An 18,008-nucleotide genomic window follows, 5' to 3' on the forward strand; every position below is an offset into this window, starting at 1 on the left:
CCGAATGGAATATCGAGCTACAAGCGTTTTAGTTGGAGTTCAGCACAACCAGGGTCACCAAGGGAGCTGCACTCACCGCCTTCGTGGCAGAATGGACCGGCACCACGGAGCTCGAAGCTGGCGAGGACCGATCGCTCTCGCTAGGAAGTGAAGCGCCAGATGGCTGGGTCATGTACTTCGACGGCGCAATCGCACGCTAGGGCGCGGGGGCTGGAGCCGTGCTCATCTCGCCCACTCAGGACAAGCTCTGCTATGCCGTGCAGCTCTGCTTCCAGCAGGGCGCGAAGGTCTCCAACAACATCATAGAGTACGAGGGCCTCATCGCTGGCCTTAAGGCTGCGGTGGTCCTAGGAGTGAAACGCCTCACCATCAAGGGTGACTCGCAGATCCTCGTCAACTTCTCCAACAAGGTATACGAACCAAAGGACGAGCACATGGAGGCATACCTCACGGAGGTACGAAAAATGGAGAAGCAGTTCTTGGGCTTGGAGCTGTAGCACGTGCCCCGTGGCACCAACAAAGAAGCCGATGACATCGCCAAAAGGGCGTCCAGACGCCTGCCCTAGGAGCCTGGCGTCTTCGAGGAACGGCACTTAAAGCCTTCGGCAGCACCTCCGTCTACGGGGCCGGCGTCGCCCCGGGAGGAACTTCCCCAGCCACCAGCCTCGGGAGCCCCCGCCTGTGGCCCGACCTCGGGAGCACGCCTGCTCCTGGCACTCGAGCCTCAGGAGGGGTGCTGGACCGAGGAGTTCAAGGCATACCTGGTGCGAGGAGCGCTGCCAGAGAAAGAAGAGGACGCAGAGCATGTAGCCCGGCAGCCTACGGCATATTGCATTCAGGACGGTGAGCTTTACAGAAAATGACCAAATGATGTTTCCTTGCGGTACATCTCTAGGAATTAGGGGAGCGAGCTACTAGCTGACATACACGCCGGGGATAGTGGGCATCACTCGTCGTTGCACACCTTGGTTGGCAAGGCATTCCGCATCGGTTAATACTGGCCCACAGCACTCAACGATGCAGCCGAGCTGGTGAGGTCCCGCGAGGCTTGCCAATTCCATGTCAAGCAGATCCACCAGCCGGCTCAAGGCCTCCAGACTATCCCACTCTATGGGCCATTCGCGGTCTGGGGCCTAGATATCTTGGGTCCCTTCCCTCGAGCGCCCGGGGGCTACCACTACCTCTATGTCGCCATCGACAAGTTCACCAAATGAGTGGAGGTGGAAGCCGTCCGCACCATCCCAGCCGGGTCTGCGGTCAAGTTCATCAAAGGTCTCGTGAGCCGGTTCAGGGTCCCCAACCGCATCATCACCAACAAAGGCTCGTAGTTCACTAGCAACCTCTTCAAGGCATATTGTGCTAACCTTGGAACGCAGATTTGCTACGCTTCGGTGGCACACCCAGGAGCAATGGCCAAGCCGAGCGCGCCAACGCGGAGGTTTGAGTGGCCTCAAGACCAGGACCTTCAAGAATAATATCGAGGCCTGTGGTAGGGGCTGGCACGACGAGCTCTAGTCCATGTTGTGGTCCATCCGCACCACCGCCACCAAGCCAATAGTCGAGACCCCGTTCTTCCGCGTCTACGTAGTAAAAGCGGTTCTTCCTCATGAGGTCAAGCATTGCTCCGTGGGTCCTGGCGTTTGATGCGATGCAGCAGGATGCCATGCGGGGGATGGACCTTGTGCTGGGGGAGGAACGCCGCCGGGAAGCCTCGCTCCGAGCGGCAAGGTGCCAGCAGGCACTGCCACAGTACCACTATCGCAACATCCGCCCTAGGACACTCGAGGTGGGCAATCTCGTCCTGAGGCGGGTGCCTCTCCAGGGAAGGGCTGCACAAGCACTCACCCATGTGGGAGGGCCCATTTAGGATTGCCCGTATCTCCAGGCCTGGTGCCGCGCGCCTGGAGACACATGACGGGATCCCCATCCAGAACGCCTGGAACATCCAGTACCTCCGGAAGTTCTACCCATGAAGCAAGGCCCAGTGCTTGTGAAGGTCTCCGCTCGTGACACTCCCACGTAATAATGAGTGGGGCTGTACATTCCATGGAGTCTCCGAAGTTCCGCCCTCGGGCCTCGGGGGCTCCCTACCACGTCCAAGTGGAAGCACTTAGCTCCTCGCTAGTGAGAAGACTAGACTAGGTGCCGGACGCGGCTGTTCATTTGCTTTCTATAGTTAGCTTGTCCCGTTTCTTTTAATGGAATTTCAAGTTTTGGCATTTCTCGATGGCTTGGTTGAACCCCCCTCTTTTCTCTGTTTCTCACCTCGATTCTTTATTTTGTGCCAGGGAGGGTGGAAGTTGCTCAACGCTCTCCCTCGCGCACCTCGCGAGGGGGCTAAACAGGTATGCGTGCGTGCACACTCCCCTAGTCTTCGCGAGGTGCCCTCATTTGAGCTTATGATCGGTGCATCCCCTCTTTAAGTCTGTGCCCCACGGGTACCGTGGCGTAGTGTGTTTGGTCATGTTCAACCCATGCCTAGGACCTCGCACAACAAGGGGTAAGTATTTTGTCGGTGTCAAAACCGGCGGATCTCGGGTAGGGGTCCCGAACTGTGCGTCTAGGCCGGATGGTAACAGTAGGCAAGGGACACGAAGTTTTACCTAGGTTCGGGCCCTCTCGATGGAGGTAAAACCCTACGTCCTGCTTGATTAATATTGATGATATGGGTAGTACAAGAGTAGATCTACCACGAGATCAGAGAGGCTAAACCCTAGAAGCTAGCCTATGGTGTGATTGTTGTTGTGTATGTCGGCCTACGGACTAAACCCCTCCGGTTTATATAGAAACTAGAGAGGGTTAGGGTTACACAAAGTCGGTTACAATGGTAGGAGATCTACATATCTGTATCGCCAATCTTGCCTTCCACGCCAAGGAAAGTCCTTCCAGACAAGGGACGGAGTCTTCAATCTTGTATCTTCATAGTCTAGGAGTCCGGCTGAAGGTATAGTCCGGCTATCCGAACACCCCCTTATCCAGGACTCCCTCCGTAGCCCCCGGACCAGGCTTCAATGACGATGAGTCCGGCGCGCAGATTGTCTTCGGCATTGCAAGGCGGGTTCTCCCCCAAATTCCGTGTACCTGTTGAATAAAGTCCGGTTTCTGGTAGATGTTGCGCTCCTTGGCTTCTACGCCCAATAATGGCCGCTTCCCACGTGTCAAACGAATATGAAAAGTCTGAGTGTTTTTACATTCACACCCCTAGCCGCGTAAATGAGCTGCCCTATTTAAGGGGACGAGGATTTAGATCCAAACCACATCTTCCCCCCTTCGCGAGTGTTCATCAGAGCGCATCCGACAAAGGTCCATTCCACCATGGCCAACCATCGCAACTCCTCCTTTCACCCTTCTAGCCCTCAGCCTGGATATTGGGAGAGATGCTCCGTCCTGCATAGCGAGCTAGTGATGCTCCAGACCAAGGGATTTCTCCCCCCGGCCTATATGATCCCGGTTCGAGCCGGTCTTGCCGTCTATAACGGCAGAAAGCAAGCGGAGAGTGCCCCTAATCCCTCCAAAGGAGAGCAGGTATGCCTCGTCCCTTATTTAATAAGGGGGCTCGGGTTTCCAATCCATCCATTTCTCCGGGGGCTGCTGGAGTTCTACGGCCTCCAGCTACACAATCTCACGCCTGCCTCCGTATTGCATATCGCGGGCTTCGTAGCCCTCTGCGAGCTGTTTTTAGGCGTCAAGGCTCATTTCGGGCTATGGAAAAGGTTATTCTGCCTTGTGCCCCGCTCTAAGGAGGGGTCAATGTATCAAGTGGGCGGAGCCGAAGTGTGGCGCATCGCCGGGACCGGATATCTGTCCGGAACCCCAAAGAAGGCGTCCGAAGACTGGCCCTCAGAATGGTTTTATATAGAAGACGTCCCGCTGCCGGATCCTGTCCGGATCGGCCTCCCTGAATTCGACAGTGCTCCCTTAAAGAAGCGCCTAAGCTGGCGTCCACAGAGCCCTCAGACTAAAAGTGACAGGGACATCATTTACCTGATGGGCCGAATAATATTGTTAGCCCATTCCAGACTAACCATGATCGGGGTTATGGCCGAATGCATCATGCGGGGGGTGCAGCCGCTTCAGTATAGAAGCCAGCCCATGTGGGACTTCAACGGGGAGGACGACGCCACCCGCTACGGCCGTAAGGGGCCGGATTCAGCTGCCGCTCTACTAAAGATCTTGTCCACTTTGTATAAGGGAGAAGAGGAGGAATTTCTCCACGTCAACCCACATGGTGGATTCTCTATGCACAATCCCCCAAGCTGGGTAAGTGGTCACATTTACTTGCCCATCCGTTTTGTATTCCCATTGTTAAATATTTAGTCTGACGACTTCAACGCAGGAACTGCGCCGGGCTGTTTAGGAAATAAGCAGCCCTCCTCCACAACCTGAGCACCCAGGACGGTCCCTCGACCCGGCCTCTCAAGAGGATCCGAACATATCTGTGGATCTGATTGATGGAGTGTTCCATCAATTGAGCAAGGACAACGCCTTGGTGGCCATTACGGCCGATTACCCAAGGCTAATCCCGGCCTCCCAGGTAACTGAGATCGAAGTCCCAGTACCCCGAATAGGTGTCCGCCCTCTCGTGTTTTCAGTTTCCTGATTACAACCGAACTTTGCAGGGGAGGTTTTTGAAGCGGAAGGCCGAACCTGCGGCGACAAGCCAATGAGGGGCCGCAGGGCCCCGTGGGCAGAAAAGAAGTGCAGTCCGGACCGAGGCGTCAGCGCAAAGGTATGGCGCCCCCCCTTATCCCAGGTGTTATTCCTTCGAGGCACATTGACACTCATGCTCTCTTCAGGACAAAGAGACCTCACCGGACTATATCCGGAGAGGCTGCCAATCGCGCCTCCACCAGCCAGGCTCCAAAGCCTGGTCCGGAGGTGGAGGCGAACGCAAGGCGCGCGCCAGACGCTCCTCCGACAGAGGATGTGGACGGGTTGTCTGCCACCAACTCTGAGGTGGAGAGTGCCATGAACCACAGGCGTCGCCGGACAATTCTTCGCGGCGCTTGTTTCTCCCAAGGGGCGTTAGATGCCTTCAACTCGGGAGATGCGTACCTTCGTGCCGCTCAAAATGGTCTAGCCAGAGCCACAGAGCAATATGTAAAAGACATACGGGTAAGAAAATTTTGGTAATTATATATATATATATATATATATATCAGTAGCCCCCGAGACTTGAAACAGTTAGAATAACTGATTTAAGGATCATTTGTTATGCAGGTTCTTACAGAAAAGAATTCCCTACTGTCCAAGGAGCTGGAAGAGTGCAAAGCCCAACTTGAGGCCGCACTAGCCACAGCAGGGGAGCCCAAGGAGACCCCCTCTGGTAATATACACTTCGAAAGATAAGTATTTTGCGAAGCACGGCATGGGTGCAAATCTGACAAATGAATTTGCAGATGGCGCCGGATTGAATCCGGAAAGGCAACACCTCCTACGGCAGCTAAAGGCTGGTGAGAAGGTGCTGACAAAGGTGAGGACTCCAAGATGCCAACACCAAGCTGGGCGCCGAGCTGAAAGATGTTCGTGCCCAGCTGTCAGACTCTGTGAAGGAGAATCAGCGGCTTCGACGCGGCATATTTAGTAAGTGCTTGAACGAACCTTTGAAAGAAAGTTTGGCGGGGAAGTCGACTAACAGAGCAATTTCTGTAGGTGTGCTAACAGGTCGTCCTACAGAGGAGATGCCCGGTTCTACGGGTGACCTTCTTCCCGAGATCTCACAACTGCTCGATCGAGTTCGGCAGGCGATGCAAGTCGTCGCCCAGGCCCTGTGGCCATCCGTCTCCATGCCCGAAGGTCTTGGAGAGCTCGCGGAGAAGCTAAAGGGAGCACGGCGGCGCTTCTGATTGTGGAAGATATCGGCCTACCGTCAAGGTGCTAGGGAGGCCTGGGCCATGGTGAAGAAGTGGTACACAAAGGCTGACCCCAACCACATGGCCGAGGTCGGTCCTGTAGGGCCCGATGGGAAGGAGATCCCTGTAAGCTTAGTATACGGCCAAGTAGAGTTGGCCGCAAAGTATTCCCAGCAGGACTGTAAATTAGACAGCCTGTTAGATGGTATTGAAGAGGAATACAATCAGTTGAGATGACTATGTAATTTAATTGACATTTATAATGCCTTCTAGCCGGATTGTAGATCATTTGTCATGGACGACCTTTTTGCTTCATCCTCGGGACCTGACGGTCCGGAGTGTGTCCGAATTCCCATGCGGTTATATAGGAACCGGGGAATCCATGGAGACCAGGTGTAGGGGTCATTAGTGCATGAACAGACAAGTGCCCGACTAGTTATGTTATATTACATGGTTAGTAAGAAACATCTTCCGGGGAGAATAGTTCCGTTAGGGGTTCCTTTCCCTGGGAGGCATGCCCTAAGGTGCATGTCCATGCTGCGAAAAGAAACGCAGGAAAAACATCTGGGGGCGTATAGAAAAATAAAAAAAGATCATCTTTAGTTCACCGACTGAATATTCCCTTAAGAACGCTAGCTTTCGGCTTCACCCAGTCTGAGGTACACGTCCGACTGACCCTGCAGTAACAATCGCAGAGGTGCTCCCTTTACCACCTAGCCGAACAATCGGGAAATTAGGGGTAAGCACAGGAGCCAGGCAACCCAGCTTGGCCAAAACTTAAGTCATATCGATGCATATAATGGTGAATAAAAGGTACATGCGGAAGTGTGACACATGTGTTGGGCATGAAGCTCGTATAAATAAGCTTCTGTTTAAAGAAGCCCCCAAGTTTAATGAGCGCAGATAGCGCGTCATTTTATTAGCCTTTAAAGGCTATAAGAGAGAGAGAGAGAGAAGAAGAGGAATGTAAGACAGAAAGTATATATAAAAAATGGACAGAGGAAGGAGACAAACACAGAGTCCGGCGCTAGGCATAGAATCTTCGGAGACGGGCTGCGTTCCATGGGTTCGGCTCAAGTCGGTTATCCGATGCATCCCGCAGGCGGTACACTCCACCAGTCAGGACTTGGTCAATTATGAAGGGACCTTCCCACTTGGGCTTGAGTTTGTCCTTTTTCTTGTCCGGAAGTCGTAGAACTAATTCGCCAATGTTGTAATTTTTGGCCCGTACTTCTCTGCTTTGGTATCTTCGAGCCTGGTGTTGATAGAATGCGGAACGGGCTTTTGCCACGTCACGCTCCTCCTCCAATGCGTCCAAGTTGTCCTGTCGATCGAGCTCGGCTTCTCTTTCTTCGTACATGCACAATAGTGGTGAGTCATGAATTATGTTGCAAGGCAAAAATGCCTCTGCGCCGTACACCATAAAGAATGGTGTGTATCCGGTGGTGCGATTCGGCGTGGTCCGCAGCCCCCAGAGTACGGAGTCGAGCTCCTCTACCCAGTGCGTGTTAGATTCCTTGAGGGACCGCACTAATCTGGGTTTGATGCCGCTCATGATAAGACCATTTGCACGTTCGACCTGGCCGTTAGTTTGTGGGTGATAGACGGAAGCATAATCGAGCTTGATGCCCATGTTTTTGCACTAGAGTTTTACCTCGTCGGCCGTAAAGTTCGTGCCATTATCTGTGATGATGCTGTGGGGGACGCCGTAACGGTGTACAACCCCGGATATAAATTCTATCACCGGTCCGGATTTGGCCGTCTTAACAGGCTTGGCTTCTATCCATTTGGTGAAATTATCCACCATGACCAGTAAGTATTTTTGCTTGTGGGTTCCGCCTTTAAGGGGTCCAACCATGTCAAGCCCCCAGACCGCGAAGGGCCAAGTGATGGGGATAGTTTGGAGGGTGGTGGGTGGCATATGGCTTTGGTTTGCAAAGAGCTGGCAACCGGTGCATCGTTGGACTAAGTCCTGGGCGTCTGCCCGGGCCGTCGGCCAATAAAAGCATGAACGGAAGGCCTTGCTTACAAGGGACTGAGCTGCCGCGTGATGACCGCTGAGTCCGGCATGAATTTCAGCCAGGATGTTCCGCTCTTTCTCTTCGGAGATGCACCTTTGAAGGACTCTGGTAGTGCTTTTCTTATGAAGCTCTCCCTCGTGGACTTTGTAAGCTTTGGATCGCCGCACTATGCAGCGTGCCTCATTTTGGTCCTCGAGGAGTTCCTACCTAGTAAGGTAGGCGAGGAATGGTTCCGTCCACAAGGCGATAGCGGCCATTATTACGTGGGCTGAAGGTGTTATTTCATTGGCAGAGCCTCCGATTGTGTCGGAATGTTCGGTGTCGGGCAGTGCGGTTGGGTCCGGGCTGTTATTGTTTGGCTCCCCTTCCCATACTACGGATGGCTTGAACATCCTTTCCAAGAAGATGTTGGGGGGGACTACATCGCGTTTTGCGCTGATGCATGCCAGGACATCTGCCGCCTGATTATTTTCCCGGGCTACATGGTGGAATTCAAGCCCTTCGAACCAAGCTGACATTTTTAGGACGGCGTTGCGGTAAGCTGCCATTTTGGATCCTTGGCATCAAAGTCTCCATTTATTTGGGATATTGCGAGGTTCGAGTCCCCGCGCACCTCTAGGCATTGAGTGCCCATGGATACTGCCATTCGGAGACCATGTAAAAGGGCCTCATATTCGGCTGCATTGTTGGAGTCCGTGTACATAATCTGGAGTACATATTGAACTTTTTCTCCTATGGGGGACGTCAAAACAATGCCATCCCCCAGTCCGGCCAACATCTTGGAGCCGTCGAAATGCATGATCCAATTTGAATATGTGTCGTACTCTTTAGGGAGTTCGGCCTCCGTCCATTCTGCGACGAAGTCGGCCACTACTTGCGACTTGATGGCTCGCCGTGGCTTATAAGTTATGTCGAGTGGGAGGAGCTCAATGGCCCATTTTTCAATCCGGCCTGTTGCGTCATGGTTGTTTATAATATCGTTAAGTGGTACTTCCGAGGCTACTATTATTGAACACTCTTGAAAGTAGTGTAGTAGCTTCCGGGATGCCATGAATACCGCGTACACAATCTTTTGATAATGCGGGTACCGTGATTTGCAGGGAGTGAAGACAGTGGACACATAATAGATCGGCTTCTGAAGGGGGAATTTGTGTCCGTCGGCTTCTTGTTTGTTGCTGCAATGTATAATAGCATTGGTTCGCCAATGTTTGGTGCGGCCAGGACTGGGTTTTGTTGCCAGTATGGCTTTTATTTCGTCGAGTCCGGCCGTGGCTGCATCCGTCCATTCGAAGTGTTCGGTGCGCCGAAGGAGGTGGTAAAGGGGTGGGGCCTTTTCTCCCAAGAGGGAGATAAAGCGGCTTAGAACCGCCACGCATCCGGTTAACTTTTGTATTTGTTTGAGGTCCTTTGGGATATCTAGTTGTGACAGAGCTCAGAGCTTGGCTGGATTTGCTTCAATTCCTCTACCGGATACAATGAAGCCCAAGAGCTTTCCGGCTGGAACGCCGAAAACGCATTTTTCTGGGTTGAGCTTGATGTCGTATGTTCGGAGGTTATCAAATGTGAGCCTCAAGTCGTCTACTAGAGATTCGACATGTCTTGTTTTGACGACCACATCATCTACATATGCCTCCACTATTTTTCCGATCTGGTTTGCCAAACATGTCTGAATCATGCGCTGATATGTTGCGCCGGCGTTTTTGATCCCAAAGGGCATCATGTTGAAGCAGAATGGGCCGTATGGTGTGATAAATGCCATTGCAGCTTGGTTTGGTTCTGCCATCTTGATTTGATGGTAGCCGGAATATGCGTCGAGGAAACACAACGAATCATGTCCTGCGGTAGCGTCGATAATTTGATCGATGTGGGGGAGGGGGAAGGGATCCTTTGGGCAAGCCTTGTTAAGGTCTTTAAAATCAACACACAGGCGCCAGGATTTGTCCTTCTTTGGTACCATCACCAGGTTTGCTAGCCAGTCCGGATGTTTTATATCTCTGATGAATCCGGCCTCCAATAGCTTTGCTAGCTCCTCTCCCATGGCCTGTCTCTTAGGTTCGGAAAAACACCGAAGAGCCTGTTTGACAGGTTTGAATCCTGTTTGGATATTTAAGCTGTGCTCGGCCAGCCTGCATGGGATTCCTGGCATGTCTGAAGGGTGCCAGTCAAAAATGTCCCAGTTCTCTTATAGGAACTCTCGTAGTGCGGCGTCTACATCAGGGTTTAACTTTGCACCGATGGAAGCTCTTTTATTGGGGTCCGTTGGATGGACTTGGAATTTGACTATTTCGTCTGCCGGTTTAAAGGAGGTGGACTTGGATCTTTTGTCGAGTACCACATCGTCCCTATTCACCATAGAGCGCAGCGCAGTCAGTTCCTCAGCCGCTAGGGCTTCGGATAGTGCCTCGAGGGCCAGTGTGGCTGTCTGGTTTTCGGCGCGGAGTGCTATGTCCGGATCACTAGCGAGAGTGATGACCCCATTAGGCCCGGGCATCTTGAGCTTCATGTACCCGTAATGGGGTATTGCTTGGAAGATTGTAAACGCTTCCCGCCCTAGCAGAGCGTGATAACCTCTGCTGAACGGAGCCACATGGAACATGACCTCTTCGGACCTGTAATTATCCGGCGTGCCGAACACCACATCTAGTGTGATTTTTCCTGTACAGCGCGCTTCTCGACTGGGGATTATTCCTATAAAGGTTGTGTTGCTTCGCTCAATGCGGTTCCAGTCTATTTCCATTTTTGAAGGGTTTCCTCATAAATGAGGTTCAATCCGCTGCCGCCGTCCATGAGTACCTTGGTAAGACGAAAGCCGTCCACTATTGGACTGAGGACCAATGCGGCTGGTGCTCGGGCTATTCGGAATTTAGGTTCATCACTGGCGTTAAAGGTAATAGCCGTGTCACTCCATGGGTTTATTGTTGCTACTTGGTAGACTTCGGAAAGGCTGCGGAGTGTCCTTTTTCGCATATTATTTGATGCGGAAGTCTCGAAGACTGTTAATACCGTACTGGTGTCTCTGGGGTGGCTTTCTGTGGCCTCCAGAATTAGGAGATTTTCACCAATTTTGGCCATCTGCCGGAGTATCCAACATGCTCTGAGGCTGTGAGTTGGTGTGGCGTCCTCCGTACTGTGAATTTTACAGGGTCCATTGAGCCATCCTTACAGTACGGTTCCCTTCCCTATGGAGGGTTTTTGCTTTTTAGTGCTTGACCCGGGTGTCTGGTGATGATGCACCCTTTTATTTCGGACTGGGTTTGTATTCAGGGCCGGATTGTCCCAAAATTTTATTTCGGTTTTCCAGGTGCTTTCCATCGCACAGTACTTTCGTACAATGGACGCCAAGTCAGCGAAGCGTGTAATGTCACGGCGACTTATGGCGTTGAGTATTCCCTTGTCTGTGTAATTATTGCAGAAGATTGAGATTGCGTCTTCCTCGCGGCAGTCCCTTAGCCTGTTCTTAACCAGGAGGAATATGGCCCAGTAATGATGTACTATTTCATCGGGCTCTTGCCTGATTTTGGATAGATCTCTTATGTTGGGGTGGGTGGGTGGAATTAAATCCGAAGCCTCACCCCATCTGAGGCTCAGAGGCCGAGGAATTTCCGAACTCGAAAATTTGGATTCCTGGATGTTGTCCAATGAATCCAGCCCGTCGCCTGACTCTAAGTTCAGGTCTTGAGTGATATCCTCCCCTCCGCGGGTATCCGGCTTGGAGGGATTGGGAATCCGGACATAGCGAGTCCTTAAGATAGATGAAGGGTCGCCGCATTGTCCCTCTACCACGGCAACATGATGGGTGACTTGGGGAGTGTTAATCTCTCTTAGATCGGGTTTAGGCCCAATCTGGTCGTAATCCGTAGCGACTCCCAGCGCGGCGAAGCAATCCAAGAGCTCGTTTATGGAGGAGAGCTCTATTGGATCTAACTGCTCAGCGAGTTCCGAGCTGACATGAAGATTGTTTTTGATGGCTCGAGAGATCATCGTCGGCGCAGAAGCCGAACAGGCGGTCATAAGAAAACCACCTAGCCGGAGGGTTTGGCCGACAGCCAAAGCTCCCTTAGAAACGGTGCCGTCTTTAAAGATGGGGCGAGGCATCCTTCCTGATGGCGACGACACAAAGGAACTCTCAATGAAAGCACCAATGTTGGTGTCAAAACCGGCGTATCTCGGGTAGGGGGTCCCGAACTGTGCGTCTAGGCCGGATGGTAACAGGAGGCAAGGGACACGAAGTTTTACCCAGGTCCGGGCCCTCTCGATGGAGGTAAAACCCTACGTCCTGCTTGATTAATATTGATGATATGGGTAGTACAAGAGTAGATTTACCACGAGATCAGAGAGGCTAAACCCTAGAAGCTAGCCTATGGTATGATTGTTGTTGTTGTGTATGTCGGCCTACGGACTAAACCCCTCGAGTTTATATAGACACCGGAGAGGGTTAGGGTTACACAAAGTTGGTTACAATGGTAGGAGATCTACATATCCGTATCGCCAAGCTTGCCTTCCACGCCAAGGAAAGACCCTTCCGGACACGGGACGGAGTCTTCAATCTTGTATCTTCATAGTCCAGGAGTCCGGCTGAAGGTATAGTCCGGCTATCCAAACACCCCCTTATCCAGGAATCCCTCAAATTTCCTAACGAATTTTTGCAGCTTCGCGTTGTCGCCCGCGTCGACAACACGGAAGCCCCACCCTACGTCTGGATACTCGCGCCCTTGCGAGGTGGAAGCCACCCCATATGCGTCAAGCTAAGTTACCCCCTACACCTACACAAGGCATAGATTTCGCAGCACAACCCAGAAACAATAAACACAGCACAAAATAGCATGAGCACCACGGTTCATTACATGCCCTAGCAGGGCCCCGTACTTGTTTCTGGTGATACAGGAGGGACTGGCAAAAGAGGCTCCCATGACGTGGCTGCTCATAAGGATCGGCCCCCCATACTGTCAGAGTCCTCCTCGCACTTCACTGGGGTGCGGCAACGAGATGGCCCGCCCCCATCCTCGAAGTGGGCGTGGCGGCTGGTCGTAGCCACCATTGCTGGAGCTGTCGTCGGAGGAGGAGCTGTCGTAGCTGGACGAACCGCGGCCGTCGCCAAGGGCGAGTCCACCCCCATCCTCGCCGCGGCCGTCACCAAGGCCGAGCACTTCATCGCCGTCATTGTCTTTAGTGCAGCACTGATACGTCTCCAATGTATCTATAATTTTTTTATTGTTCCATGCTATATTATATTCTGTTTTGGATGTTTAATGGGCTTTATTATACACTTTTATATTATTTTTGGGACTAACCTATTAACCAGAGGCCCAGCCCAGATTGTTGTTCTTTTTGCCTATTTCAGTGTTTTGCAAAAAAGGAATATCGAATGGAGTCCAAACGGAATGAAACCTTCGGGAAGGTGATTTTCGGAACAAACGTGATCCAGAGGACTTGGAGTCCACTTCAAGAAAGCAACGAGGAGGGCACGAGGCAGGGGGGCACGCCCTCCACCCTCATGGGCCCCTCGTGGCTCCCCTGACCGACTTCTTTCGCCTATATATACCCATATACCCTGGAAACATCAGACGAGGAGCAAAAACCCTATTTCCACCGCCGCAACCTTCTGTACCCATGAGATCCCATATTGGGGACTTTTCCGGCGCTCCACCGGAGGAGGCATTGATCACGGAGGGCTTCTACATCAACACCATAGCCTCTCCGATGATGTGTGAGTAGTATAGCTCAAACCTTCGGGTCCATAGTTATTAGCTAGATGGCTTCTTCTCTCTTTTTGGATCTCAATACAAAATTCTCCCCCTCTCTCGTGGAGATCTATTCGATGTAATCTTCTTTTGCGGTGTGTTTGTCGAGATTCGATGAATTGTAGGATTATGATCAAGTTTATCTATGAACAATATTTGAATCCCCTCTGAATTCTTTTATGTATGATTGGTTATGTTAGCTTTGGGTTCAATCTTGTGGTGCTCGATCCCAGTGACAGCAAGGGAAATGACACGTATTGTATTGTTGCCATCGAGTACAAAAAGATGGGGTTTATATCATATTGCATGAGTTTATCCCTCCACATCATGTCATCTTACTTAAAGCATTACTCTGTTCTTATGAACTTAATACTCTAGATGCATGCTGGATAGCGGTCGATGTGTGGAGTAATAGTAGTAGATGCAGAATCATTTCGGTCTACTTGTCGTGGACATGATGCCTATATACATGATCATACCTAGATATTCTCATAACTATGCTCAATTCTATCAATTGCTCGACAGTAATTCGTTTACCCACCGTAATACTTATGCTCTTGAGAAAAGCCACTAGTGAAACCTATGGCCCCCGGGTCTATTTTCCATCATATTAATCTTTCAACACTTAGTTATTTCCATTGTCGTTTATTTTATTTTGCATCTTTATTTTCCTTTATTATAAAAATACCAAAAATATTATCTTATGATATCTTTCAGATCTCACTCTCGTAAGTGACCGTGAAGGGATTGACAACCCCTTTATCGCGTTGGTTGCGAGGTTTGTATTTGTTTGTGTAGGTACGTGGGACTCGAGCATGATCTCCTACTAGATTGATACCTTGGTTCTCAAAAACTAAGGTAAATACTTACGCTACTTTACTGCATCACCCTTTCCTCTTCAAGGGAAAACCAATACAATTCTCAAGAGGTTGCAAGCACCCGGCGCGGCGACCGTCTTCCCCGAGCACCCTCACGAAGAGGGTCATGTCGCCATCGTACATGAAGTGGAGGGTGCATCACCCGCTCAGACCGCGTGCGCGGGCGAATGTTTGCCAACCATGGGCCAGGGCTACGTTGCCCGCGATGGAGACCTCCACCGCTACCCACGAAGCCTTGCTGCAGCAACCATCCGCCTGTAGCGAAAGGTCGCCAAGACCCATGGCCGGTAGTTCGTCGCCGAAGGAGCAAAGCCAGGTGCCGACCTGGTTCTCCGACCACACGACGGACTCCGGCAGCACCTCCGCCGAGTGGAAGCGCGGCCGGGGAGGCCGAGCGACCATGGCGCGCCTTCCTTCATTGACGGGGCTGCCACGACCTAGGCTGCTCCTGACGCACGAAGAGGTGTCGCCGCGGCCGCCAAGGACGCGCCGGGCCCCGAAGAGGTCCGCCCGCGCCCACGAGGGGCGGCGGCGGGGGTCGCGACGTGCTTACGGTGGCGCCCGCGTCCCCTCTTGGGCGGTGGTGAGCCGGGCCCCTCCTGGCAGGCCTTGCCTTTCTCTGCGACCGAGAACCTCTTCGCCGGCGCCATGAGTGTCGCTGCAAGGCGGTGGAACAAGGAGGAAGAAGAAGAAGCGGGCAGAGTGGAGTAAGACATGAGCGACGGGGGCTCCGCCCCCTCATTTATAGTCAGAGGGAGGACAACTGTCGACGTCCATGATCGCAGGTAATGATGATTTTTCTGCATGCAGCAGGGACTCGTCATGTCGGGCAGTTGCCGAGGCAGCATGGGGAAGCGGAGGCACCCATGCCCTGTCAATCTCCACGCGTCAATCAAGGTCACGGGCTATTGGGGGCCGCGGCGCTCCGCACTTGCCCCTTGGCTTCACCGCGAAGCCAAGTACGAGCGCGCCTTGGGCCCGGGGGCTACTGTCAGCGTCCTGGGAATGGGGGTACCCAGAGTTTCCTACCTGCGGCCCAGGGTGTGGCTTCACCAGCGGCCTGGTACGGCCCATCTTCATCAATAACCACTCAAGACCCTCGTGAGGGGCCAAGCCTCGCGAGGTGGATGATACAAGACCTCCTCAGGGGTAGCCTCACTAGGATGGCTCCCGAGGAGCGGAGATATCAAGGCAGGGGCACCTCGCGAGGTGCACGTGATGTGAGCCATGACAACCAAGGCCAGGCGGGCGCCAGCGGGCGCAGAGTGCCAGTTTCCTCTTTGGTGGTAAAGGGGCAAGCGCAAGCGAGGAGTCCTGAGGCATCGGGAGAAGGTTTTCATATCAGTGCAACAAGACCAAGACCAGCAGGACGGCGGGACGGAGATCACCGCAGAGCCCACGACGGCATCACCACCAGAGCCTTTGGCAGGAGAAGACCACCTTTTTTCAGGATAGCTTGTACTAGTTGTCTCCCTTCAAACTTGGCCGTTGTGGGATCCCTTCCCGCCTAATATTTGGGACGAGGACTAGGGCCTCTCTAAATAGGACTAGCCACCACCCTAGAAAGGGGACGGATCACTCAGACCACCCTTACACCCACAAGCTCATCGAGCTCAAGAACACCTCTCCTGAGGAGGCTGTTCTTCCCTTGTACTAGTTCATCCTCAGCCAGCGGGGCAATCCACCACACCACACTGGAGTAGGGTATTACACCACAACGATGGCCCGAACCAGTATAAACCCTTGCGTCTCTTGTTCTTTAGGTTCGGCAAGCTAGGCCTTGAGATCGTTGTGCGAGCGGGCTTGAGAGGAAGAGAGATCTTCATGCGCACCCCAGTGTTCGAACCTTAAGGGTTTGCCGGAACCCATAACCCGACAAAATTCAAGTCATGATCTTTCATGTTTATGGGCTAATGCCCATGCTGGATTACAATTGTTACAGCGTCATTATGATATCAGTCTACATGTATGACTTTTCATATTTCAATGAATATTTAGGGTTTTTCTAAACCCGACCTGGTTACAGACTTTAAGTTGCCAGAGTACATTATATTGGAAATTATGACCCTCCCTGGCTTAAACCGCCAGGGTGTATGTTGTTTAGCATGTGTGCAGGAACATTGGAAATAATATTATAACTAGCAGAGATGATGATATTTCCTGCGAGCTCATGAGTGGCACATAAAATATTTCATCGGTAGTTTTAAGGCTAAACATGCAGGATGGCATGACAGATCCTTGTTTCAACTAGCCTATTACAAGGCTTTCCCAAGCCCAAAGGATTAAGGGTTTTTCAAAAGAAGCTTTGCGCCACGGCCTGAGAGCCACCCCTTGTATCCGTTATTTTGGTCCTGGCGAGTTGAATACTTTGCGTTACCTTGCGCCGGTTCTTCTTCTTCGCCCATCGTCTGGAAGTCAGGGGATGTCCAGTCGATGCCATTTAAGGCTTTGAACACATCATCTATAAGTGTGGATGGATCAACATCAGGAGCAAAAGTATGCTTACGTATTGGAGGAATGAGATCCACAATCTCATAAGCTGACGCTTTCACTTTGGAGTTCTCCATCGTGTAAGCCGCCTGATACTTGGACAAATCGGTCTCTTCGGGCAATTTGCTTGCCAGAGGGCGCATCTCCTTCACACATTTGGTAAAGTAGTTTTCATCAAAGGGAGTCCCGTCTTTTTTGGGACTTGGACAGCCAGTGGGCATCTCCTCCGGGTCTAACTCTGCTTGCCATGCTTTCGCCCGGCTCAAACCAGTAATACTCCAGCTCTGGTGGATGATCGCTTTATCTCTTCAATTCTTTGGGGCATGACAGATAGTGTGTCCAGTACCTCCCTGATGAGTGAAGGTGGTTGTTTACTGTGCGAGATAGCTGATATGGCCCGTTGAGTGCCGATATATAGTTGCTCCACCAGGGTGTACACAGCTTTGAGCTCTACAAGCATGTCTTGACCAAGGTTGGAGCTTCTGGGGCCTGTTTGAGCAAGCATATGATATGTCGCCACGCGGGTCAAAGTAAATTGCTGGTGAAAGATTGCGGTACAATGTTACTTACCAAACATGGCAGCTGTCATATGGTTAACATGTTACTTTAAGTCGGATAACTCTTCAGTCACCAGCTTAAGAGCGGCCTCAGCGTCTTCAACTCTTTTCAACAGAGTCGCCTTCTCAGTATCCCAGCCAGCTCTCTCAGCATTGAAGTTTTTCCTCAATTTTTCTGTTACTTCTAAGGCAATTTTCAGTTCTGACACGACCTTTGAAGTTCCTGCTTGTTGCGATATGACGTTCTGCCGCAAGTTGACTACTTGAGACTCTTTCATGCTTAATTCAGCCTGAAACACAATAGCCAAGTAGTACGTTGCAGTTATGATAATCATTCTATTGAAGTCCCAAGTGAGGGCTAATGTAGGTCTTTTTTTTACATAAATAAGTATTTAATAACCCGTCTTAATTTTTGCAGTTTAGCCAGCCCATGGGGGTTACATATTCGGATTTCTTACAACAAGATCTT

The sequence above is a fragment of the Triticum aestivum genome, chromosome 5A (assembly GCF_018294505.1).
Source record: "Triticum aestivum cultivar Chinese Spring chromosome 5A, IWGSC CS RefSeq v2.1, whole genome shotgun sequence".
In the NCBI taxonomy this organism is placed as follows: Eukaryota; Viridiplantae; Streptophyta; class Magnoliopsida; order Poales; family Poaceae; genus Triticum; species Triticum aestivum.